Source organism: Scyliorhinus canicula, chromosome 19 (assembly GCF_902713615.1).
Source record: "Scyliorhinus canicula chromosome 19, sScyCan1.1, whole genome shotgun sequence".
Lineage (NCBI taxonomy): Eukaryota > Metazoa > Chordata > Chondrichthyes > Carcharhiniformes > Scyliorhinidae > Scyliorhinus > Scyliorhinus canicula.
Window position 1 is genome coordinate 47,716,331 of NC_052164.1, and position 26,657 is coordinate 47,742,987.

At 45.8% G+C, this 26,657-nt stretch overlaps 1 protein-coding gene across 17 annotated transcripts in view; it reads left to right on the forward strand.

The window, feature by feature from the left end:
• tanc2a (tetratricopeptide repeat, ankyrin repeat and coiled-coil containing 2a) overlaps positions 1 to 26,657 on the forward strand; it is a 1,067,833-nt gene that overhangs the window by 699,154 nt on the left and 342,022 nt on the right. The gene's annotated exons all lie outside the window — the stretch shown is intronic.

Consider the following 26,657-nt stretch of genomic DNA (forward strand, 5'->3'; position numbering starts at 1 on the left):
TCCAACATGTTCTTTGTATTTATCCTACAATATTAAACGTTTATAAGCCATAGAATCATATAATTGATACAGCACAGGGGAAGGTCATTCAGCCTGTCGTGTCAGTACTGGTTCTCTCCCTTTTTCCCATAGCTCTGCAACTTTTTTCTCTTATCCAATTCTGTTTTGAAGAGCCCTGTTTGAATCTCCCTTCAGTATATTCTCCAGTACTTTCCAGATCCTAACCACTCTCTGTGTAGACTAGATTTTCTCATGTCACTGTTGCTTTTTTTGCAAACAACCTTAATTAAGAGTCAACTTTGTTCTTGACCCTCTGCCAAGGAAATATTTCTCCTATTTTATACCCAGACCTCCCATGGTTTTGATTACCTCTATCAAATCTCCTCTTCATCTTCTCCAAGGAGAACAGCTCCAGTTTCTCCAATATGTCCATGTAACTGAAATTCCTCTTGTCAACCTTCTATGCACCCTGTCTAATCCTTACAAAATATGGCACCCAAAATTGGACACTGTACCCTTGTTGAGGCCAAACCAGTTTCTATACGAGTTTATCATAACCTCCTTGCTTTTGAACTCCATACCCCTATTTATAAAACCCAGGATCTCATTTGCTTTATCTGTCCACTTTCTCAACCATCACTGCCATCTTCAATGATTTTTACACATATACCCTCATATCCCTGTGCCCCTGCACCCCCTTTGGAATTGTACCCTTTAGCCTCAGTGTTCTTCCTACCAAAGTGAATCACTTCACACTCCTCTGCATTAATTTTCATCTTCCACTGGTGCACCTGCCTGTCTATAACCTCTTGACGTTTATCCTAAGAACCAACAGTAGACCATACAGTGCATCATGCTTGCTCCATCATTCCATTTGATCATGTCTGTTCTTGGGTTTTAACTTCACTTTCCCACCTTAGTTTTTATTTTTTCACTGGATGTGGGTTAAACTGGTTAGGACAGCATTTTTATTGCACAATCCTAGTTGTCCTTGAGAAGGTAATGGTGAGTCGTCTTCTTGAACCGCTGCAGTCCCTGTAGTGTAAGGACATTGACAGTGCTGATCAGAAGGGAGTTCCAGAATTTTGACCCTGCAACAGTGAAGAAATTATGGTATAGTTCCAAGTCAGGATGGTGAGCAATTGGAGGGAAAAGTGCAGGTGGTTGTGTTCCCACATACCTGCCGTCCTTGTCCTTTTAGGTGGTAGCAGTTAAGGGTTTGGAAGGTGCCGTTAAAGGAGCTTTGGTGAGTTAATGCAGTGCACATTGCATATGATGCATATTGCTGTGGAGGAAGCAGATGTGGAAGCTTTCTTGAATAGCAATGTTACATTTGCTAGCTTCCAATGTTCTAGGAAATCATGGTCCACTATTTCTGCCGCTATCTCAGAACTCTAGGAGATAAACCGTTGGTTTTTGGGAATTCATTGAATATTAGTTCCTCAATTTTCTCCAATACATTTTCTTCGGCTGATATTAATTACCTTAGTTTTTCCTCACTCTTTTTAGCCCCTAGGCTATTCTGCTTTTGGTATGTAACTTGTGTTTTCTGTGGTGACGGTAAGGCACAAAGTATTTATTAAATGTCTCTGACACTTTCTTATTTTCCATAATAATTACTGCCCTCTCTGCTTCTAAAGCACCAATGTTTACTTTAGTTACTTCCTTTTATTTACTTATAAAAGCTCTTATGATCTTTTTTATATTCGTGGGTTTACTCTCTGAATCTATATTTTCCCTTTTTATCAAATTTTAGTGGCCTTTATGGTTTGTATAACACCCCCAATCCTCAGATTTATTACTATTATTTGCAGTATTATTAGCCTTTTTTAATCTAACACCATCTTTAACCTCCTTAAGCGAGGCGCTGGTTTAGAACAGTAGGCTAAACAGCTGGCTTGTAATGCAGAACAAGGCAGCAGTGCGGGTTCAATTCCCATACCGGCCAACCCTGAACAGGTGCCGGAATGTGGCGACTAGGGGTTTTCACAGTAACTTCATTGAAGCCTTCTTGTGACAATAAGCAATTATTATTATTATTATTAATAAGCAACAGATTTTAAAGGCCGAGTTTTTGAATTGAATTTGTTTTTGTTGAGCATGTTAAAATGCTTTTTAAAATGTGTCCCACTGTTTCTGTTGACCATGTATTTTAGTCTACTTAAGAAATCAACCTTCAATAGTTATCCTCTCTTATCTATGTAATTAGCAAAGTTTAAGATTCTTGATTCTGTTTAGAGTATGTTGCTTTCAAACTTAACTTGGAATCCAATTATATTATGATCACTATTTCCAAACAGATATTTTGCTTAGAATACAAATTAACCCTGCCTCGTTACACAATACTAAATCTAAAATAGTGTTGAAACATTTGTGGATCCTGGGTTATTTATTTCCAAATCTGGTCGTCTTGTAACCATTTTTTTGTCAAACCAATAAGATTTACACCATTCATTTCTATTTATGATGCTGTTTTATCCATGCGGATGCCTCATGCATTCAGATAAAAAGGCTTTTATTTTAATGTTTTTACCACCACAGGTTGAGATTCCCTTATCTGAACACCGAAAAATTTGAAATCTGCACATTTTATTGAATGCCAACATTACATCACCAAAACGCGGGAGATGCACAGGTCCCGATGCGTCGCACGTGCGCAGCTCCCAATACATCGCACGTGCGCAGCTCCCAATGCGTCGCACGTTCGCAGCTCCCAATGCGTCGCACGTGCGCAGCTCCCAACACACCGCACGTGCGCAGCTCCCAACACACCGCACGTGCACAGCTCCCAACACACCGCACGTGCACAGCTCCCAACACACCGCACGTGCGCAGCTCCCAACACACCGCACGTGCACAGCTCCCAACGCACCGCACGTGCACAGCTCCCAACACACCGTCATGCGCCATGCCCAACGCGGCACCCGTGCGCAGCTCCCAACGCACTCAGTTCCCAACACGCCGCAGGTGCACATTATATTCCGAAATCCGATACACACTCGGCCCCAAACATTTTGGATAAGGGATACTCAACCTGTATTCCCTTCATTGACTTGCTTATACACTATGACTCTGCTTCTCTTTACTCATATCGTTACATGATCTTATTGCCCCAATTTTTTACTTTGGACTTCTAACTCTCCCTTCACCCGAAAGCCTCTCAGGTACTTTTAGTTTACAGCCCTATCCACAGCCCTAGGTATATGATTCACCAGGACACTGGTCTATCCCAACAAACTCCCTTTCCCCTGTGTACTGGTACTCGTGCCACTTGAGTCTTTCAGCTACGTGTTTGATTCTGTGCCAATTGATGCATGGCTGAGGAAACAATCCAGAGATGATGATCTTTACTGCGCTGCATTTTAGTTTGGACCCTAATCCTCAATACGCTCTCAGCAGAACATCATTCCTAGTTCTATCTTTATCATCAGGGCAGCAATATGGCACAGTGGTTAGCACTGCTGCTCACAGCGCTATGGACCCTAGTTCAATTCCAGCCTAAGGTGACTGTGTGGAGTTTTCATGTATCCCCGTGTCTGTATTGGGTTTCCTCCGGGTGCTCCGGTTTCCTCCCACCATCCAAAGTTGTACAGGTTAGGTGGATTGGTCATGTTAAATTGGCCCTTAAGTGTCCAAAAGGTTAGGTGGGGTTTACTGGGTTTCAGGGATGTGATGAGTGCGTGGGCCAAGAGAGAGAGCTCTTTCGGTGGGTTGGTGCACTCAATGGACCAAATGGCCTCCTTCTGTAGGGATTCTATGATTGGTTCCCACATAGACCATCCCAAGTGGATCATCTCCCCTTCCACTTCAGTTTTGTTTCCAACTGCGAGGAGATGTTCTCAACCGTAGGAAAGCAAAGTAAACTTGGGAGTTTCTGGTCATGGTTGGAGAAAAAGGCATCTATTCTCCTGCCTGCATTGTATCCTATCATTATACATTCCTCCTTGTTTGCCCTACTTGAGTAGCTTCCTGCACTGTGGTCAGTTGCTCATCCATCCACAAGTCCTTATTCTCATCCACACAGTTAGCAAGCACCTTGTATCTATTGGTCAACGTCAAGGAATGTGGCTCCCCTGTCACTACCTGCTGGATTCCCATATCTGCCTGGTTCTGTCACAACCTCTTGTCTCTCACTGCTAGTCAAGTCTAAAGGTCTAATTAACTTAGAGTCTGACTGCCTCCAGATAACTCTTCTCCCCTTTATCCTGATATTTCTGCAGCTGTACTCCAATTTAACAACTGAGTCAATGTTGCTTAAGCTGCACATGCCTACTGCAGCTATGGTTACCCTAGACTACAATGCATTCCACAGATTCTTTGACCTTGGCGTTACAACACCCCACAAGCCTGACCATGTCCATCTAAGTTTATTTATTTCATTAGATAATTCATTATTTAGTTAGCTGAAGGAATAATAAGCTCCTGCTTTCCTCCTGCATTTGCCCAAGTCATTGCTAATTTTTACCCAAATGATAGTTTGTAAAAGCTTGCCCACCACTGAGTAGCATCTTGTTGCCGAGCTTGTCACTTATACTGCATAAGAAAAGGGTGCCAATTAGTTGGCTAGTTGACTCTGGCCAAGACGTTGTCCTGGAGAATACAGCAGGGACTTATTGTTCCCAAGCTTTTGTTTAATTCAAAACAAACTTGATGCCTGGACATGTTGTGGAGGCATTGGAGAGGGTGCAAAGGAGATTTACCAGGATGCTGCCTGGATTGGAGGGTAGATATTATGAGGAAAGGTTGAGGGAGCTGGGGCTTTTCTCATTGGAGTGAAGGAGGATGAGAGACGACTTAATAGAGGTTTATAAGGTGATGAGGGGGATAGATAGAGTAGATGTTCAGAGACTACTTCTTCGGGTGGATGTAGCTGTTACAAGGGGGCATAACTATAAGATTCAGGTTGGGAGATATAGGAGGGATGACCGAGGTAGGTTCTTTACTCAGAGAGTGGTCAGGGCTGTCTGTTGTGATAGTGGACACTTTAGGAACTTTCAAGCGGTTATTGGATAGACACATGGAGCACACCACAATGACAGGGAGCGGGATAGCTTGATCTTGGTTGCGGACAAAGCTCGGCACAACATCAAGGGCCTTAGGGCCTGTTCTGTGCTGTACCGTGTGCAGCACGGTAGCAAGGTGGTTAGCATAAATGCTTCACAGCTCCAGGGTCCCAGGTTCGGTTCCTGGCTGGGTCACTGTCTGTGCGGAGTCTGCACGTCCTCCCCGTGTGTGTGTTGGTTTCCTCCGGGTGCTCCGGTTTCCTCCCACAGTCCAAAGATGTGCGGGTTAGGTGGATTGGCCATGCTAAATTGCCCGTAGTGTCCTTAAAGCAAGGTTAAGGGGGGGTTGTTGGGTTACGGGTATAGGGTGGATACGTGGGTTTGAGTAGGGTGATCATTGTTCGGCACAACATCGAGGGCCGAAGGGCCTGTTCTGTGCTGTACTGTTCTATGTTCTATGTTCCTTTGCCTGCATAGGACCGATCACTGCAAAGCTTAAGTGAGCCACAGGAGAGATGAGTGTAACTGAGCCGTGGTGGCAACTTTTAACTTAAAAAGTTGGAAAGTGATCCAACTTTTCTGATCCAGCAGAATCACATATAATGCTGGATATACATTGTGTTAGGAGTTTTGCAGGCATGGGCTGGTTTAGTATGGTCAATACTTTGCCTATTGTGGACAGTGCAACAGACGTGTTTGATATGGTCTGCCATTCATTGGGACATACCAGAAGTGAAAGTCATTTAGCACATTACCCATTTCTGTGGTAGGCAGGACATCTTTGTGGTTTGATGGCTGCATTCCGTTAGTGGAAAATAGTCTTCATCTTGCCCTTCCAGAGTATTATGAGGTGACCTGGGCACTTTTTGGAACTGAAAATGGTAGACTTTGGGCCTATTTGTGAATGTGCGCGAAGTACAGTGCGCACTGATCTGATCAGTGAAGCCATTATCTAGCAAGGTAGCTTTAATGTGCCCTATTTCGTCATCAAGCTTTCACAGTGAGCAAATGGCTTGGGCTCCATTAAATCCTATGATATTCCTGTTCACAATTCCCAATTTCCCTTCCTAACTCCCATGTTAGCTGATGTAGCTAATGGTTCTCTATGCTCAGATCCTGTTCTCCTTCAAAATTGTCGTCGTCAGCCAACTTCTCAAAATAAATCATTGATTCCATCTATGATTGCAACTATGGCCCCATCTCCAATCTCCCTTTACAAAGTCCTTAAACTTGTTCTGTCCTATCTCTCTGTGCTTAATTTTTGAATCCTTCTAATCAGGGACACAATTTTCTCTGCTGGCTTCAGGATTCCATTCTCGTGATCAAATAGGGGTCAGAAGCCTGCACTGTAGGGAAAGCTGACACCCAACAGTGATTTTTACCCGAATTGGCCAATTAACGGCTTGAAGGTCAGTTCACCAATCAATTATGGACGTCGGGCAATTTCTCTGAACTGGATGGCCAATAAGGTGCCCTCCAACATTGAAGAAGCTACTTTCAGACAATTGAGAAAGAGGGTGCCTCAGAATTGAGGATCACTTTCCAACTTTTTAAGTTAAAAGTTGCCACCACGGCTCAGTTACACTCATCTCTCCTGTGCTTGCTGACCTAAATTCGCTCCTGGTTAAGCAGTGCCCCAATTTTAAATTTCTCATTCTTGTTTTCAAACCCCTTCATGGCCTCAGCCTTCACTATCTCTGTAATATCCTCCAACCTCACAACCTTACTATAACACCTGTTAAGCACCCCGGATTTTAATTGCTGCCCCATTGGCCACCATGCCTTCAGCTCTGGCATTCCCTTCCTAAACCTTTTTGCCTCTCGACCCTTCTTTCCTCCTCTAAGCAGCCCCTTAAAATCTGTCTCTTTGGCCAAACTTATGATAATCTTTCTTAATATCTCCTATGTGGCTAAGTGTAAAATTTTGTTATAACGCTCCTGTGAAGACATTTCATTACATTGCAGGAGTTCTATAAATACATGTTGCTGCTGTCCATGAACTGTATTTAATTAATGGTGGATAACTGAAGCTAGCCATGACTACTCAATCATTATTTTACTATTTTAATATGAAATCTCAATATGACCTTATTGGACTCTCATAATTTTGCTTTAACTGTACCTTTTAACGGAATCAAGATGAACAATGCTTGTTATTTGTTTTCTTTTTTATAAATATTTTTATTCTCCTCCTTTTTCACATTTTCTCCCAAATTTACACCCAACAATAAACACTAATCAGTAACAAATGTAAAGTCAATCCCCATATCAATAACAACGATCCCATCCTCCCACCGAACCCCCAGGCCTTAGCCCGCATGTTAACATGAACAAATGACAAAAAGGAATCAGGAATCATCCATAGTCGCCATTAACACACACAGTCCCCCTCCCCCCAATCCTCCCAGCCCCCAATCCCCCTAATGTTCGAATGTGATCCAATTCTCGAAAGTGCATAATGAATAACGTCCATGAATTGTCGAACCCCTCCAGCCTTCCCCTCAGTTCAAATTTGATCTTTTCAAGCGTCATGAATTCCAGCAGGTCCCCCCGCCATGCCAGGACACAGGGTGGAGAGGTTGATCTCCACCCTAACAGGATCCGCTTTCGGGCGATCAATGAGGTGAAGGCTACAACATCTGCCTCCGCGCCCGTTTCCAACCTCGGCTGGTCTGACACCCCGAATATGGCCTCCCGAGGGCACGGGTCCAGTTTCACGTGCACCACTTTAGAGATTACCCTAAACACCTCCTTCCAGTAATCCTCCAGCTTTAGACAGGACCAAATCATATGAACGTGGTTTGTGGGGCCCCCTGCAATGTTCACATACATCTTCTACCCCCTCAAAGAGCTGGCTCATCCTTGCCCTTGTAAGGTGCACTCTATACACCACCTTCAGCTGTATCAGCCCCAACCTGGCACAGGAGGTGGAGGCGTTCACCCTCCGGAGCACCTCACAGCAGAACCCCTCCTCCATACCCTCTCCCAACTCTTCCTCACACTTTGTCTTGATCCCTTCTAGCGACGTCTTCTCCTCCTCCAAAATAGCCCCGTAAACCGCCGATACTACCCCCTTCTCCAGTCCCCCTGTCGTCAGCACCTCCTCCAGCAATGTGGAAGCCAGCTCTACTGGGAAGCTCTGTATCTCCTTTCTGGCAAAGTCTCGAACCTGAATGTATCTAAATATTTCCCCCTGCTCCAGCCCATACTTTGCTCCCAGCTCCTTCACTCCCGCAAAACGAACCCCAAGAAACAAATCTTTTAGTGTCCTAATTCCTTTCTTCTCCCATCTCCGAAAATTTCCATCCCACTTCCCTGGCTCAAATTTATGGCTCCCCCAAATCGGCATTTCCCTTGACACTGCCCCCAACCCGAAGTGCTGTCGAAACTGCCTCCAAATTCTCAACGAAGCTATTACTATCGGACTCCCTGAATATCTCCCCGGGGCCGTTGGGCGTGGCGCTGTTGCCAGTGCCTTCAATCCCGACCCCCTACCCAAACTCTAGCTTTAACATATCACAGTGGATCTAGGGCTGTAGACCGTGGATTTTTCTCAGTTAGGTAAAGTATTTGACTGTGGTATCATCTAGACATTCAAGTGGCCCTCATTTCCAAAGTTAAATCATGATGCAACATCCATACTATGTAAAATATTTCTTCTATTTGCTTTTATTTTTATTGCAATTGAAACCCCAGTAGTTTTTACTGTGCCGCTGAAATAACTTTTCAAATTTGGCAATTGTACATTCTTCAGAGACAACACAACAACTTGAAGCCAAATAAGGTTGATAAAATCGTTTGTTATGTTAGGCATAACAGGCAACCAAATAAGTGCAGATAAGAACACTTCATTGCTTCTACGAGACCTCTTACTTAAAAAGCACATATCACCATTAATTTCAGATTCATGTGAAAGTTTGAGGTGTAGGACATGGCACTAAATGCCATGTAAAATGTGTTTGAGGTGACATCAATACTGTGGACTCAGCGCAGCACCAGTACATCTTTTCTATGAATTTTTCAAATATTATGACGATACAGCCAAGCATAATTATTTGTGGGAAAACCAAGTGTTATCTATCGTGTTGCATGTGGCTTTCTTCTCCCTTGTCTTGAAAAGCTATTAGACTTAGACAGTTGTTTTTGTTTCCCAACTTAAAATACTGCATTGTATATCCAACCGAGTCAAGACAGCTAACTGCTAATGTTCCCATTAACAAATAGTGCTTCCATCAACTGTACACTGTCTTTTGTTCGTTGGGCATATAGAGAAACATTATAAAGTAGCAGACCAAGGTACAATTAACATACAAATGGCTTATTACGCTCTCCTCACTTGCAACATGGCATTTATCATTTGGTATGCTTTCTAATAAGACTGATCCACATAACATATTGGGCTGGATTCTCCGCTTCGCAAAGCCGGCATTGAGAATTGCGACTAGGAGGAGAATAGCGTGCAATTGAAAAATCGCGATTTGTGCCCAACGCCAATTCTGTTGAAGTCCCTCACTGGCGGCGTTATTGATGTTTGCACCCCGCACCAGCGGATCCATGTAAAACCACCATTTGAATGGATTTAAATATTATTAGCGGCTTTGACACTTTGCACTCCACCCCTCTGCGATGTTCAGCCCCTCTTAGGCAGAAGTCTCGTGGGTGCGATTTTGGTACAAGATTTAGATGGTGTATTTATGCCATGGCTGTTGTGTGGGAGGAGGAGGTTTAAAAAAACTCTCAAACATTGTCGGTGTGACTACCTGGGCTGGGGCAGAAGCGGGGAATGACCTGATACCAAGTCTGGGGAACCGGGGTGGCCCCCCTGGGATCGTGGTCACCTTGCTCATACCGCCATTGCTACGGTATAGATTAAAACGCACTCCTTTGGTGCTACTTACAGGCTCCTGGCTGCTCACACTGCTGACTGCTCTCTGTATCCGATGAATGTTCAGAGAGCCTCTGGTGATATGGGAGCTCATTCAGGCTGCCCCTCTCAAGCCCTCATGTCTCAGTGGTATCAGAAAGGGGATGAGTTCATTCAGTGGCCCATCAGGTGTTGACACTCAGAAGCTCTGTGCTACTACAGAGGAAGCAGGGGATTAGTAGAGCTTACGCAAAACAAACCTACACCCATGGCCTTTGGAACCCTTCCTGGTTCCCTGCCCTTCTCAGGGCAGAGGCCTCACTAGTGAGCCCCACCCCTCAGGATCACCAGCTGTCTCCTCTTGGTGAGGCTGGCAGTACTGGCTGTCTCTACCACCACCTCCCATGCACTGTTCAGGAGGGCGGGCTTGAGCCTGCGGTCCACCCTAGGGGAGAAGGTATCCCTCCTTTCCTCATCTGCAACGAGCAGTGGGTCCACTTCAGACTTCCGAAATTGGGGGGCAAGTCTTCTCTAAACCACTTTTGTGGCTGCAATGAGTGTGTGATGGTTGGAGCACTTAAAAACAGCTCCAGCTGTCAGGCTCTTTCACGCTAATTGCTTTCAATTTGTCTTGGCAGAGTGCTGGCCAATTTGCATGTCCTGAATTGCGGAACGGATGAAGCGCCCAAAAGAATCGCGAAAGCATGCTATTCAGTCCCGGCGGGAACACTTAGCCTCCCAAACGGAGAATCACGGCCATTGCTGTATCAAACTAAATCAAATGCTTCCATAGTTGGGGACACCTTGTGAGCTCAGTTTCTGTTTAAGGTTTTTAAAAACTCTGGAGAATGTAAAGGTCCATCCAAAACTATTGTATAAAATATCCATTCAAAATTACCACAGATTGCATAAATTAATTTCTGCTTCCTGAATCCATACAGAATAACAAAGTCCATATGTTTCAGGACAAATTGACGAATGGAAGAAGCCTTAAAGACAAAAGAACTTCCATTTAGTTGGTCGCTGAAGAATGTTGCCACTCATAAGCTGCTGAACACATAGTAGCATCAGCCAATGGTACTGAAGAGCTACTAATATCCATTGATGTTTGGGACTCTGAGTCAGAGAGTCATTGGCACAGATACATTCTTGCTGGCAAAGCCAATGGAACATCATATTCAGGGAACTGTCGATTTAGCAGTGCAAATATTTTCTTACACAGGGACCATTCAAATCTTTTGGAAAGTGTTAGATGAGCCCTCCCTGAATAAAAATCAGCTTAAGATCATTTATCCTTTTTCATGATCCCCTGGCACATAGAAGGAGCAACATCATGAGCTTCATAAGGGCTATTTTGCCCTTTGAGAGTCAACTATCTCACTTCATTAGTTTTGATTCCATCTAGACTTGTCTACAAAAATGATCAATATTGTTTTCCAAAAGAGACCAAGTACAATGTCCTACCAACTCACCCTGGACAAACTTTGACCACTGACGGAGTATATAATTGCAAACAGAATAGTACACAGTCCCTTTTGTAGTCTGTCATTGTCCTTTATTGATGACAGTGTTTCTAGGATATTGAAGCTAGCAGCATTTCATACCTTCAGCTCAAGTGAGATTATAGCTCTTGGTATTTTTATTCTTAGTCACACCTTAATCACATTAATCACACCTAATGTCATTGCCCAAAATAAGTGCAGCAACATCTATGGTGACTGTCGTTTGCTGGGAGGGATATTTTATTAGGTAATTGAAGGAATTGCTGGAAATGTGAAGAGGCATCAGAATCTGAGGACAATTTTGGGAATAGAGTTAAATCTGCATAAATAATTAATTCTTAGAACCATAGAATTCCTACAGTGCAGAAGTAGGCCATTCGGCCCATCAAGTTTGCACCAACCCTCTGAAAGAGCACCCTACCTAGACCCAAAACCCGCTCTATCCCTGTAACCTCACCTAACCTGTACATCTTTGGATACGAAAGGGCAATTTAGCGTGGCCAATCCACCTAACCTGCCCATCTTTGGACTATGGGAGGACCTCTCAACAATAGTCCTGGTCTGTGCCCCATTTGCTTCTGACCTATTCTTTTCATCATTGAAATACTTTGATTGTCAGGTTATGCCCAGGAGGAAAGTGATGAATTTGTAACCAGTGAAAAATTGACTGTTCTTGTAGCCATCAGATTGATGAGGCTTCCCAAATATCTCCACTTAGTTTGTGCAATATATAACGAAAGAAGGGAATTAAGGACTTAGCCTGATGCACAGAGAGAGAAGGAAATTAAGTTTGTGCTGTGTTAAAATTGGAGAAATTCAGAAATAAAGGGGGAAAAAAAGGATAGAGGATGTGGTTAAAAGAGAAATTGAGGCATATAGATAGATTGGGAGCCCAAGAAAAGAAATGACAGAGAGAAGTAAACAGTTGCAGAGGGAGAGAAAAATACAATGAGATAGGAGAGAATAAAGAAGCGAGAAGAACAGAAATATAGATTGTGAAATAAAAAAAACAGTAAATAAACAAAGGTTAGGATGATTTTTTTGTTACCTGAATACTGTAAGTAATGTTCAAAAGCAAGTCTTTTAAGAGAACATCTCAGTCAGTTAATGAACCATCATTAAATTTTTAAGTCCCTGATCAATGGTGACTCCACAACACCACTACACCATTGCCTCTCCAATGAGCTCAGTAACTGAAGAACACAAATTGATCAGAGGTGAGCTGACTATTGGGGAATATTCTCAGTACTTTTCTGATGATTGAGAATGGACTGATGGGCCTGTAATTGCCAGGATTGAATTTGTCCTGTTTTTAATAGACACACATATGTGGCCAACGTCCGCTTTGTTAAGTGGATGCCAGTATTGTAGCTGTACTGGGATAGTTCTGGAATACAAGACTTCAGAACGGAAGCTGGGCTGTTTTCAGGGCCTGTAGCCTTTACTCTGGTGTTGAGGAAAAGTAGGGTAGGAACAAGGGTGGCAGTATTGATTACAGTACTGGGGAGTGAGAATATCCTGGAGGGATCAGGGATATAATCTATTTTGTTAAAGTTAAGCAATGGGGATGCAACTATGTTTGTTATAAAGTGCATTCTTTTGACCGACAACAGCAGAGGAACAAGTTTACAGGGAAATTATAGAGTGGGGATCATGGGGATCCGAATATCAGCAGGTTGCAAACATCTGTGATACAAGAATGCCTGCAAGCACACTTTACATTGACTGGCATCCAGAATCAAATGCATAGGAAGTCCTTGCTTCTGAGTGGAGTGCCTGGAGACAAGCAGAACATGAAAGAAATGACGAGATGGCAGAAAGAAGCACCTGCCGGAAGGGGAAAAAAATCAGTCTATCTCAGGCCAACGCTATTTATCTGTGCCAGGGATCGGTCTCGACAGCCAAAACAGATTGTGTGTAATACAGAAGTGTCATATACCCTGGGTGCAGTCCATTGGCGCCTGAGACAGGTGGATGTCAACAATAGTGCAGAGAGCAATAAGTGTTTTGTGTTCTTAAAGGAGAATTTTCTTGATCAGTACGTACCTCGCTCAGTGAGGAAGGAGGCATTGCTTGGATCTATTTCTGGTAAATGAGGTGAGTCAGGTAAATTAAATATCAGAAAGGGAACGTTTAGGGAACAATGATCATAAGGTTTAGATTAGCTATGGTGAAGGACAAGGAACAGTCGAGAGTAAAAATACTTTATAGTAACAGGGCCAATTTCAGTAGGTTGAGAACATATATGACCTGTGTAAATTGGAATGAAAAATTGGCAGGCAAAGTTCTTAACTTTTAAAAATTCTTTCATGGGATGTTTGCATAGCTGGCATGGCAAGCATTTGATGTCCATCCCTAATTGCCCTTGAAAAGATGGAGGTGAGCTATTTTCTTGGACACTGCATTTAAAGGTGAGATGGTTCCAGTCCAGGAAGGTGAAAAAGAGGTTAAGATGAAACAGAAAAGGATGCATGTGATAAATTTCAAATTCATGATACAACTAAGAGCTATGCTGAATATAGAAACATTAGAGAGGATGAGTGAAAAAATAAATTATGAGAGGCAAAGAGGGAGCATGAGAAGAGGCGGCAGCTAACATCATAGAATAGTCAAAAGGTGGTAAAAGGTAGAATGGGAAAGATTAGGGACCACAAAAGTGGGCTATGATGGAGACAGAGGGTGTGGCTAAGGCACTGTATGAATACTTTACATCTGTCTTTACCAAGGAAGAAGATGCTTCCAAAGTCATAGTGAAAGGAGGTATTTGAGATGCTGGATAGGCTAAACATTGATGAAGAGGAGGTACGACCAGATGAGAGGTATCTGAGGATGCTGGTGGAAGGAAGGATGGGAATTATGAAGGTACTGGCCATAATAGTCCAATGCTCCTGTTTAACAGAATAAAACTGGCAACTTGGTGATGGGAAAGCTTTTTGAAACATTAATCCAATGCAAAGTTCACAAACACTTCGACAGGGTGGATTAATTAACGAAAGTTAATTGCTTGAGTTTTTGGTAACACAGAGGGCCGCTGAGGGTAATGAAAGGTTTGTTGAATATAGACTTCCGAAAGGCATTTGATGAAGTGCCATGAAACAGGCTCATCAGCAAAGTTGAAGCCTGTGGAAAAGAGACAGTGGCATCATGGATACAAAACTGGCTGAGTGACGAGGGAAGGCCTGTGTTGTTGTCTACATGGACTTGAGTAAAGCATTTGATAAGGTCCCACATGGTAGGCTGGTGCAAACGATTAAATCACATCGGGTCAGGGGTGAACTAGCTGGATGGATTCAGAATTGGCTTGGACATAGAAGACAGAGGGTAGCAGTGGAAGGGTGTTTTTCTGAATAGAGGTCTGTAACTAGTGGTGTTTTGCAGAGATCGGTACTGGGCCCTCTGCTCTTTGCAATATGTATAAACGACTTGGAAGAAAACGTAGCGGGTCTGATTAGCAAGTTTGCGGATGATACTAAGATTGCAGGAGTTGCGGATAGTGATGAGAATTGTCAGAGAACGCAGCAGGATATAGAAAGATTGCAAAATTGAGCCGAGAAATGGCTGATGGAATTTAACCCGGCAAAAATGCGAGGTGATGCATTTTCAGGTAGGAGCTATAAAATAAATTGCAGAACCACCAGGAGCTTAGCGACACAGAGAGATCTGATCGTGCAGGTCTACAGATTCTTAAAAGTGGCAGCACAGGTGGAAATGGTGATAAAGAAAGCATATGGCATGCTTGTCTTCATAGGACAGGGTGTAGAGTATAAAAGCTCGAAAATTATGTTACAGTTATATAGAACGTTGGTTAGGCCACATTTGGAATACAGTATCCAATTCTGGTCACCACACTACCAGAATGATGTGGAGGCTTTGGAGTTAGTACAGAAAGGTTTACCAGGATGTTGCCTGGTATGGAGGATATTAGCTACAAGGAGAGATTGAATAAACTGGGATTGTTCTCCCTAGAGAGACGGAGGCTGAGGAGCAACCTGATAGAAGTTTATAAAATTATTGAGGGTATAGATACGGCGAACAGTTGGAGGCTTTTTCCCAGAGCGGAATTGAAAATTACAAGGGGCCACAAGTTCAAGGTGAGGGGGGACAGGTTCAGTGGATATGTGCAGGATAAATTTTTTACACAGAGGGTGGTGGTGGCCTGGAATGCACTGCCAAGTGAGGTGGTTGAGGCAGATACGTTAGCGACCTTTAAGACTTGTCTGGATCGGCACATGAACAGATGGGGTATAGAAGGATACAGGTGATAGGTCTAGATGAGACACGTGATCGGCACAGGCTTGAAGGGCCTGTTCCTGTGCTGTATTCTTCTTTGTTCTTTGAGAGGAAATAGAGGTGAACAGTTTATTTAAGGACTGGAGAAAAACATACAATGGGATTACCAAGGGTAGTTACTCGGAGCAGTTCTTCCCATGATATAAAGTCATAGATGTTTACAGCTTGGAAACAGGCCGTTCGGCCCAGCTTGTCCATGCCGCCCAGTTTCTATCACTAAGCTAGTCCCACTTGCCTGAATTTGGCCCATATCCCTCCATACCCACCCTGCTCATGTAACTGTCTAACTTTTTTAAAAGAAAAAAATTGTACCAGCCTCTACCACTGCCTTTGGCAACCCGTTCCAGATGCTCACCGCTCTGTGTGAAAATGTTCCCCTTGTGGTTTCTTTTGTATCTCTCCCCTCTCACCTTAAACCTATGCCCTTAGACTCCTGTACCTTTGGGAAAAGATGTTGACTACCTTATCTATTCTCCTCATTATGATATAAACCTCTATAAGATCACCCTACGCTCCAGGGAAAATAGTCCCAGCCAATCCAGCCTCTCCTTATAACTCAGACCAAGTACCAGTGGCATCCTCATAAATCTCTTTTGCACTCTTTTTAGTTTAACAATATCTTTCCTATAATAGGGTGACTGGAACTGAACATAGTATTCCATGTGTGGTCTTAACAATGTCTTGTACAACTTCAACAAGACGTCCCCACTCCTGTATTTAATATTCTGATCAATGAATCCGAGTATGCTGAATGCCTTCTTCACCACCCTGTCCACCTGCAACTCCTTCAACCTGTACTCCTACATAGAACAGTACAGCACAGAACAGGCCCTTTGGCCCTCGATGTTGTGCCGAGCTTTGTCCAAAACCAAGATCAAGCTATCCTGCTCCCTGTCATTCTGGTGTGCTCCATGTGCCTATCCAATAACCGCTTGAAAGTTCCTAAAGTGTCCGACTCCACTATCACAGCAGGCAGTCCATTCCACACCCTAACCACTCTCTGAGTAAAGAACCTACCTCGGACATCGCTCCTATATCTCCCACCCCGAAACTTATAGTTATGCCCCTTGTAACAGCTACATCCACCCGAGGAATAGAAAATACTCCTAGATCTCTTTGTTCTGTAACTCTTCCCAACTCCCTACCATTAACTGAGTAGGTCCTGTCCTGATTTGATCTACCAAAATGCATCACCTCACATTTATCTAAATTAAATTCTGCCTGCCAAGATTCTTCTGGCCAAGATCCTGTTGTAATCTTATATAACCACCTTCACTATCCACTATGCCACCAATCTTGATGTCACCTGCAAACTTACTAACCATGCCTCCTACATTCTCATCCAAATCATTAGTATATATAACAAATAACAGTGGACCCAGCACCGATCCCTGAGGCACACCGCTGGTCACAGGCCTCCAGTTTGAAAAACAACCCTCTACAATACCCTTTGCCCTCGGTCAACAAGCCAATTTTGTAGCCAATTGGCTACCTCACCTTGGATTCTGTGAGATTTAACCTTTTGCAACAACCTACCATGTGGTACCTTGTTAAAGGCCTTACTAAAGTCCATGTAAAGTCGACTGCACTGCCCTCATCTAACTTGGTTCCCCCTTCAGAAAACTCAATCAAATTTGTGCGACATGGGGCCCTGAGGGCGGACGTAATTATGTTGCAGGAGACACATCTGAAAGTGTCGGACCAGACCGGGCTAAGGAAGGGCTGGATTAGCCAGGTCTTCCACTCGGACTTGGACTCGAAGTCCAGAGGGGTGGCAATCATGATCAACAAGCGCGTGCAATTTGAGGCAGAGGGCATATCCGCAGACAGGGGGGGCAGATACCTGATGGTACGGGGCAGACTGGAGGGGAGAAGAGTGGTGCTGGTGAATATATATGCCCCGAACTGGGATGACGTGGACTTCATTAAAAGAATGCTGGGGAAGATCCCGGACTTGGATTCTCGCAGGCTAATAATGGGAGGGGACTTTAACATGGTCCTTGACCCGACTTTGGATCGGTCGTGTCCCAGAACGGGTAGACTCTCAGCAATGGCAAGGGAGCTGAAAGGGTTTATGGAGTAAATGGGGGCAGTGGACCCCTGGAGAGATGGACAGCCAACAGGAAGGGGCTACTCGTTTTACTCGCACGTCCATAAAGTATATTCCAGGATAGATTTCTTTGTACTAAGCAGGGACTGTATGGGGGAGGTAAAGAACACGGAATACTCAGCAATTACCATTTCAGACCATGCCCCGCATTGGGTGGACCTGCAGTTCGGGGGAGCGAGCTATCAACGCCCGCAATGGAGGCTAGATGTGGGACTGCTGTCGGAGGAGGGGATCTACGAGAGGCTTCGGAAATGTATAAAAAATTACCTGCAGGTGAATGACACTGGGGAGGTCTCAGCGGCGACCGTGTGGGAGGCGCTAAAGGCAGTAGTGCGGGGGGAGCTGATTTCAATTGGGGCCCACAGAGCCAAGGCAGACCGGGCAGAGATGGATAGATTGGTCAGGGAAATGGGTCGGATAGATGAAGAGCACACGGAGTCCCCGGGGGAGGTTTTACTCAGGGAGAGGCAGAGACTACAGGCGGAACTGGGGGCACTATCCACGAGCAGGGCCGTGGAACAGCTTAGGAAGGTGAGGGGAGTGGTGTACGAGCATGGGGAAAAGGCTAGCAGACTGTTAGCGCAGCAACTCAGGGGGAGGGAGGCGGCCAGGGAAATAGGTAGAGTGAGGGACGAGGGGGGGCGCAAAGTGGAGGATCCGGCAGAATTGAATAGGGTATTCCGGGACTTCTATCGTAAGCTGTATACTTCGGAGCCGCCGGAAGAACCGGAGGGGATGAAAAGGTTTCTGGACGGGTTAACATTCCCAACAGTTGGGGGGGGGGGGGGGGGGGGGGGGGGGGGGGGGAGGCGGGCGAGTGGAAGAGCTGGGGGCCCCGATTAGAGTAGAGGAGGTATAGGGGGGCCTAAAGGCCATGCAGTCGGGGAAGTCCCCGGGGCCGGATGGATACCCAGTAGAGTTTTATAGGAAGTTCTCTGAGCTGGTGGGCCCGGTCTTGGCGAGGGTTTTCAATGAGGCAAGAGACAGAGGGACCCTGCCGCCGACAATGTCACAAGCCACCATATCTCTGATATTGAAGCGGGGTAAAGACCCGGAGGTGTGCGGGTCCTACAGGCCAATCTCCCTGATTAATGTAGACGCCAAGCTCCTGGCAAAGGTACTGGCGGGTAGAATGGAGGACTGTGTACCGGAGGTGATTGGGGAGGATCAAACGGGGTTCGTGAAAGGTAGGCAGCTGGCGGCCAATCTGAGGAGATTGCTCAATGTGATAATGATGCCCCCGGCAGGTAGAGAGGTGGAGGTAGTGGTAGCAATGGTCGCCGAGAAGGCCTTTGACCGGGTGGAGTGGGACTATCTATGGGAGGTGCTCGGACGGTTTGGATTCGGGGAGGGATTGGTGGATTGGATCAAATTATTATATCAGGCCCGAGGGCCAGCGTCAGGACCAACAGAGAAGTGTCGGAGTACTTTAGGTTGTACCGAGGGACCAGACAGGGCTGCCCGCTCTCCCCGCTGCTGTTTGCGCTGGCCATAGAACCGCTGGCGATTGCGCTGAGAGCCGCAGAGGGTTGGAAGGGGATGGTGAGGGGCGGGGTTGAACACAGGGTTTCTCTTTATGCAGACGACCTGCTCCTGTACGTGTCGGACCCAGTGGCCGGGATGGGAACTATACTGGGAATGCTGAGGAAGTTCGGCCAGTTCTCAGGATACAAATTAAATACGGTCAAGAGTGAAATGTTTGTGGTCCAGGCAAGGGGCCAGGAGAACAGATTGAGAGGGCTACCGTTTAGGCTAGTTGAGGAAAATTTCCGGTATTTGGGAATCCAGGTGGCACGAGACTGGGGCAGGCTGCATAAGTTAAATTTGGCCAGGGTGGTGGAGCAAATGAAGGGAGAGTTTCGGAGATGGGATGCACTCCCGCTGTCGCTGGCAGGGAGGGTGCAGACTGTAAAGATGACAATCCTCCCTCGATTTTTGTTTATTTTTCAGTGCCTCCCGATCTTTATCCCACAGTCCTTATTCAAAAGAGTTAACGGGCTGATCATGAGCTTTGTCTGGGCAGGAAAGTCTCCGCGGGTGAAGAAGGCGATGTTGGAGAGGAACCGCAGCGAGGGAGGGCTGGCTTTGCCGAGTCTGGTCAATTATTACTGGGCGGCCAACATCGTTATGATAAGGAAGTGGATGGTGGGTACGGGGTCTATTTGGGAGCGGGTGGAGGCGGCTTCGTGCAGGGGCTCCAGTTTGGAAGCCCTGGTCACGGCTCCTCTACCGCTGCCGCCGGCAGTACACCACCAGCCCGGTAGTGGTGGCGACCCTGCGGATATGGGGCCAGTGGAGGAGGCATGTGGGGGAGATGGGGGCGTCTGTCTGGGCGCCAATCTGCGACAACCATCGGTTTGCCCCCGGCAGTATGGATGGGGGGTTCCGAGTATGGCGGCGAGCAGGGGCGGGAAGGGTGGGTGATATGTTCCTGGAAGGGAGCTTCGCGAGTTTGAGGAGCTTGGAGGAGAAATTTGGGTTGGTAAGGGGAAATGATTTTAGATACCTACAGTTGCGGGACTTTGTTCGTAGACAGGTCCCATCTTTCCCGCGCCTCCCGCCAATGGGGATCCTCGACAGAATAGTCTCTAGGACGGAAGAAGGGGAGGGCAGAGTCTCGGGTATATATAAGGTGCTCATGAGGGAGGAAGGGTCCCAGACAGAGGAACTGAAACTTAAATGGGAGGAGGAGCTAGGCAGGGAAATGGAGGATGGGCTGTGGGCAGAGGCCCTGAGTAGGGTAAATTCGACCGCGACATGTGCTAGGCTCGAGCTGATCCAATTTAAGGTCGTTCACCGGGCCCATATGACGGTGGCTCGGATGAGCAAATTTTTCGGGATAGAGGACAAATGCGCTAGGTGCGCGGGAGGACCAGCGAATCATGTTCACATGTTTTGGGCATGCCCTGAGCTGAGGGGGTACTGGGAGGGATTTGCGGGGGTCATGTCCCAGGTGCTAAAAACAAGGGTGGTGATGAGTCCAGGGGTGGCAACTTTTGGAGTTTCGGAAGACCCGGGCGTCCAGGGGGAGAAAGAGGACGATGTGTTGGCCTTTGCTTCCCTGATAGCCTGGCGACGAATATTATTGGCGTGGAGGGACTCAAAGCCCCCGAAGACTGAGTGGTGGCTTGCGGACATGTCGAGTTTCCTGGGGATGGAAAAAATTAAGTTCGCCTTGAGGGGATCTGTGCAGGGGTTCACCCGGAGGTGGCAACCATTTATTGACTTCTTTGCGGGAGAGTGAGCGTCAGCAGGGAGGGGGGGGGGGGGGGGGGGGGGGGAGGAGGGAGTAGAGTAGGAGGGAAAATATGGCGGGTAGTACCGGTGGGAGGGGAGCAGGCTTGTGCAATATGTTACGATGGAAGTATTGAAAGTACGTGGATGTTTGCACATTTTTGCCTTTTTTGCTTCCTTTCTGATGATGTCTGTAACTGTTTATAAAGCCAAAAACTACCTCAATAAAATTGTTTATTTAAAAAAAAAAAATTTGTGCGACATGACTTTCCCCTTACAAAGCCATGCTGCCTTTCCCTAATTATCCCTTGCCTGTCTAAACGCCTGCAGATCCTGTCCCTCAGAATACCTTCTAACAATTTACTCACTACAGAAGTTTGCAACGTTTCCTTGGATATACAGGGTACAATTTCAAAAATTTGCAGATAATACAAAACTTGCAAGTATTATAAGGAGGATAGTGGTAGGCTTCAGAAGAATAGCTACAAGAATGGGTGGAAAAATGGCCGATGAAGTTTAATGCGTGTGAAGTGATGCATTTTGGCAGGCAGAAGATGCTATTTAACTGATCAGTTTAAATCTAAAGGGGCGCAGAGGGACCTGGGAATATATATGTGAAAATATTTGAAGCTGGCAAGGCAGATTAAACAAGTAACTGAAAATACGTACATTTTCAAAAAGTAATATATAAAGCTGCATATCCCTGCTCAGTGTTGTCCGAACAAGAGAATGAGTGTTTATGGGCAGGCCCTGAGACAACGTGGTTAAGCATTTTTCAGTCTTCTGTTTTCTCCTCTCATCTCAATGTGTGACACTCATTCTCACCACATTGGAATAATAAAATGCTGAGTAAACCCGGCCAGGATTCAAATCAAAGACCTTTTGGCTGCAGGTTCAGCATTAAAATCACTGAGCTGCTCCAGTTAGCCATTGGATTAATTAACAAGACCGTAATGAATGATTGCAGCATCGCAACCCCCACTCCAGCTCTACAGAATTATTAATTCTTTTCAGCCTCATTGTAAAAATCTTTAAACTAGCCATGGCCACATTTAAAGCAACTGAAGCCACTCCATCACAATTCATATTCAGTCAATGTATTTGAATATATTTTGTTTTTACAAAGGATGGCATGTGTTGTCCTCATTATAGGAAGCATTGGAAAGGGTGCAAAGGAGATTTACCAGGATGCTGCCTGGTTTGCAGGATAGGTCTTATGAGGAAAGGTTGAGGGAGCTAGGGCTTTTCTCTTTGGAGCGGAGGAGGATGAGACGCGACTTAATAGAGGTTTATAATAATAAGATGATGAGGGGGAGTGGACGTTCAGAGACTATTTCCTCGGGTGGATGTAGCTGTTACAAGGGGGCATAACTATAAGATTCATGGTGGGAGATATAGGAGCGATGTCCGAGGTAGGTTCTTAGAGAGTGGTTAGGGTGTGGAATGGACTGCCTGCTGTGATAGTGGAGTCGGACACTTTAGGAACTTTCAAGCGGTTATTGGATAGGCACATGGAGCACACCAGAATTACAGGGAGTGGGAGAGATTGATCTTGGTTTCGGACACCGCTCGGCACAACATCGAGGGCCGAAGGGCCTGTTCTGTGCTGTACTGTTCTATGTTCTATTTGTCAACAAATTAGGCAGTGCATTATCCTGTATAATTGAACTGCTATTGTTTTCATGGCGGGGTTTATTTGGAACTTAAAATTTGCAGAAGCCTTTATATTACTAGACATTAAATATTTTGATTGAAAAGAAGTTGAGATAAAAAGGCACAGTTTAAGCCCTTCAGTGTAACAAGAAATCAAATCTTCTTGAGTCAATCATTTTGAACATGAAATCTGAAAGGATCCACCTCATACTCACTTAAAAATATGTTGCAACTAAATTGCTTCTATCTCTTTCATTTGCATCAAATTATTACCCTTGAAAATCTATCCTACACAGAAAAAGAGTACCTGATAATGGATTCTGCCAGAATGTAGGCCAAGCAATATAGCTATTTCAGCATTAGAATCATCCATCAGTTTAAAAAAAGATGTAAGTGTATTGTGATGTAAAAATGGTCCTAATTTTAAGCTTCAACTAAATTTATCCTTGTTGTGCCCTGGTATATCCGAATCCATCTTACAAATCCATCCATCTCAATACTACCACGTAAGCAAAAGTCTTCAACAATTTGTGGACCAAATTAGATTAATCATGCAAGCAGTTCTTTGCCATGTTGTCTACCCAAATCTGGGAACCTGCCCGAGAAGGTACAATGATGGTCTCTCCTGTAAAAGGTCAATTATACCATATCCTATCGCCACTTGGTTAGCTACTCAGTACGTATCTGAAGGGTGTGCTGCTCAGCATGATGACAAACTACCTAGATAACTCCAGAATTTGCAATTAAAGGTGGAAAAACATTTCTTCTCTATTTAGGTTGTTGTTTCTTCCTGGGCTGGAAGGCACGTGAAAAGAAACAGAAAATCATCATCATTGACTTCCAATAACCAGTTTAAGCAGGCTGAGTACCTCCGGACTTGAGGGGCTGGATTTTCCATGCGTACATTAGGGATGATGGGGGCTGCTGCTGCCTTACCAAATTGAGCAGGTAGCTCCTTTAAAAGCCAGGTGGTCAAATGAGGCGGACAGCGCAGGCTCTGAAAAGGTTGGATTTGTTTATTGTCACGTGTACCCAGGTACAGTGAAAAGTATTTTTCTGCGAGGAGCTCAGCAGATCATTTAGTACAAGAAAAGGAAAGGAAATAAAAGAGAGTGCATAATAGGGCAACACAAGGTACACAATGTAATGAGATAACACCGGCATCGGGTGAAGTGTAGTGTTAATGAGGTCAGTCCATAAGAGGGTCGTTTAGGGGTCTGGTAGCAGTGGGGAAGAAGCTGTTTGTGAATCTGTTTGTGCGTGTTCTCAGACTTTTGAATCTCCTGCCCGATGGGAGAAGTTGAAAGAGTGAATAGACTGGGTGGGAGGAGTCTTTGATTATGCTGCCTGCTTTCCCCAGGCAGCGGGAGGTGTAGATGGAGACGATGGATGGGAGGCAGGTTTGTGTGATGGACAGGGCTTTGTTCACGACTCTCTGAAGCTTTTTGCGGTCTTGAGCCGAGCAGTTGCCATACCAGGCCGTGATGCAGCCAGATAGGATGCGGCCTATAGTGCATCTGTAAAAGTTGATAAACATTAATGTGGACATGCCGAATTTCCTTAGTTTCCTGAGGAAGTGTAGGCGCTGTTGTACTTTCTTGGTGGTAGCGTCGACATGGGTGGACCAGGACAGATTTTTGGAGGTGCGTGCCCTTAGGAATTTGAAACTGCGAACCATCTCCACCTCAGCCCCGTTGATGCTGACGGGTGTGTACAGTGCTTTGCTTTCTGAAGTCAAATGACCAGCTCTTTAGTTTTACTAGCATTGAGGGATATATTGATAGTGGGGTTGGGGGCGGGGGTGTGTCCACTCTGAGGTAGAGAAGGGGTGTCAAAGGGTTGTGATAGGGGTGGGGGGGCAAGGCAGTGAGCGGTTGTTGAGTGGAGTGGGTGTTGATGAGGGACCGGGAATGGGTTGTTGAGTAGGCATAGGGGCAATGTGCAGGTGACCAGGGTTAGGAGGGCAGAGGTGAGGGGCCAGCAGAGGATTGACGAAAGCTGCAGAGGGTCAATGAACAGGAGGCAGCGAGAAGTCAGATTTTTAAAAATTCATTCATGGGAGATGGAATGTGAGTGTCACTCATTTATTTCCCATCCTTAATTAACCTTGAGAAGTTAGGTGAGCTGCATTCTTGAATCACTGCAGTCAGTGCACCCAGAGCGCTATTAGTGGGTTCTAGGATTTTGCCCAGGGACGGTGAAGGAACAACGATATATTTCCAAGTCAGGATGGTGAGTGGACCCCTCGTAACCACTGTTCTGAGCCCTCACTTTCTGCTTCATTTGACCTCCAGTTCTTCCAAGCAGCTGCCTGCTTGATTTGGCAAGGCAGCAGCAGTTCCACATGCTTGCCTGCCTTTGCTGCTGATGCAAAACAGGCGGTCCCTGCTCCTCAGGGTGCTCAGAGCCTCAAGTCAGACGCAGAGTTCCAGGTGATATTGCTCCCATGTGCCAGCCACGGCACGGTAGCACAGTGGTTAGCACTGTTGCTTCACAGCGGCAGGGACTCGAGTTCGATTCCCGGCTTGGGTCACTGTCTGTGTGGATTCTGCACGCTCTCCCCGTGTCTGCTTGGGTTTCCTCCGGGTGATCCTCTGACAAGTCCCAAAAGATGTGCTCGTTAGGTGAATTGGATGTTTTGAATTCTCCCTCAGTGTACCCGAACAGACGCTGGAGTGTGGCGACTAGGGGTTTTTCGCATTAACTTCATTGTAGTGTTAATGTGAACCTACTTGTGACACTAATAAAGATTATTATTATTACATTCATAACATGCAAGTGCCAGGCAATGACCACCTCCAAGGAGAGAAAATCGAACCATCTCCCCTTGACATTCAATGGCAATATAATTGCTAAACTCCCCCTATCTACATTCTGATGGTTACCATTGACCAAAAACTGAATTGGACCAGCCAGAAAAATATTGTGGCTCCAGGACTAGATCCGTGGCTAGGAATTCTCCAGTGCTAACTCGCCTCCTCTCTCTGCAAAATCTGTCCACACTCTTCAAGGTACAAGTCAGGAATGTGATGGTATATTCTCCACTTGCATGGATGAGTGTCGCTCCAACAGCAGTCAAGAGGCTCGACCCCTCCACCACTAGTCCACCACACAGTCAAAAATAGAGTTGTGGTGAATGGCTGAGGCATACATCAAGTTACCCAAGATTCAGTATTCGAATCACTCTGCTTTTCATATATATCAATGACCACAAATCTGTCAACTCAGGACTCAGTTTTGAAATTTGCAGGTGAAAAGTATAAATATAGTTGACAGTGATAAAAATAGTAATACATTCAAGAGAACATAGAGGGATGGGTGTAATGGGCAGATGCATAGTCAACAAAATTAAATGCAGTAAAATGTGAGGTGATATATTTTGGTAAGGATTTGGAATACATAGGGCGCAGTTCTCTCATGCCACGCCGTATGGGAGAATCACCGTTCGTGCCATTTTTTCCCGCAGCGGTGGTCAATCGGCGCCATTTGTGCTGGCGCGTTTGGCGCAGCGCCGGCCGTGGGCCACTGTCCACGGCCGTGCCGTCGATTCTCTGGCCTTGATGGGCCGAGCGGCCGCGTGGAAACGGCAGAGTCCCCCCCGGCGCCATTCACACCTGGTCGCTGCTGGCGGGAACTCTGCGCGAAGTGTCAGGGGGCGGCCTGTAGGGTGGGGAAAAGCGCTCCTTCACCGGGAGGGGGGGGCCTACGATGGGGTCTGGCCCGCGATCAGGGTCCACCGATTGGCGGGCCGGCCTCTCCAGCCCCGGCCCTATTTTATTATGCGGCCAGCCCCTGAACCCCCACGCTATGTTGCGTCGGGGCCGTCGCGCTGAAGAAGTCCCCCGCGCATGCGCGGGTTGGTGCGGCGGCCATTTGGCACTGGGAAGGGAGGCTAGGCTCCAGCGCCGTAGAATCGGTAGTCCCCGTGCCCGTTTTGCTCCATCGTGAAACGCAACAGAGTTCACGACGGTGCGAACACTCTGTCTCCATTTCGGAGAATC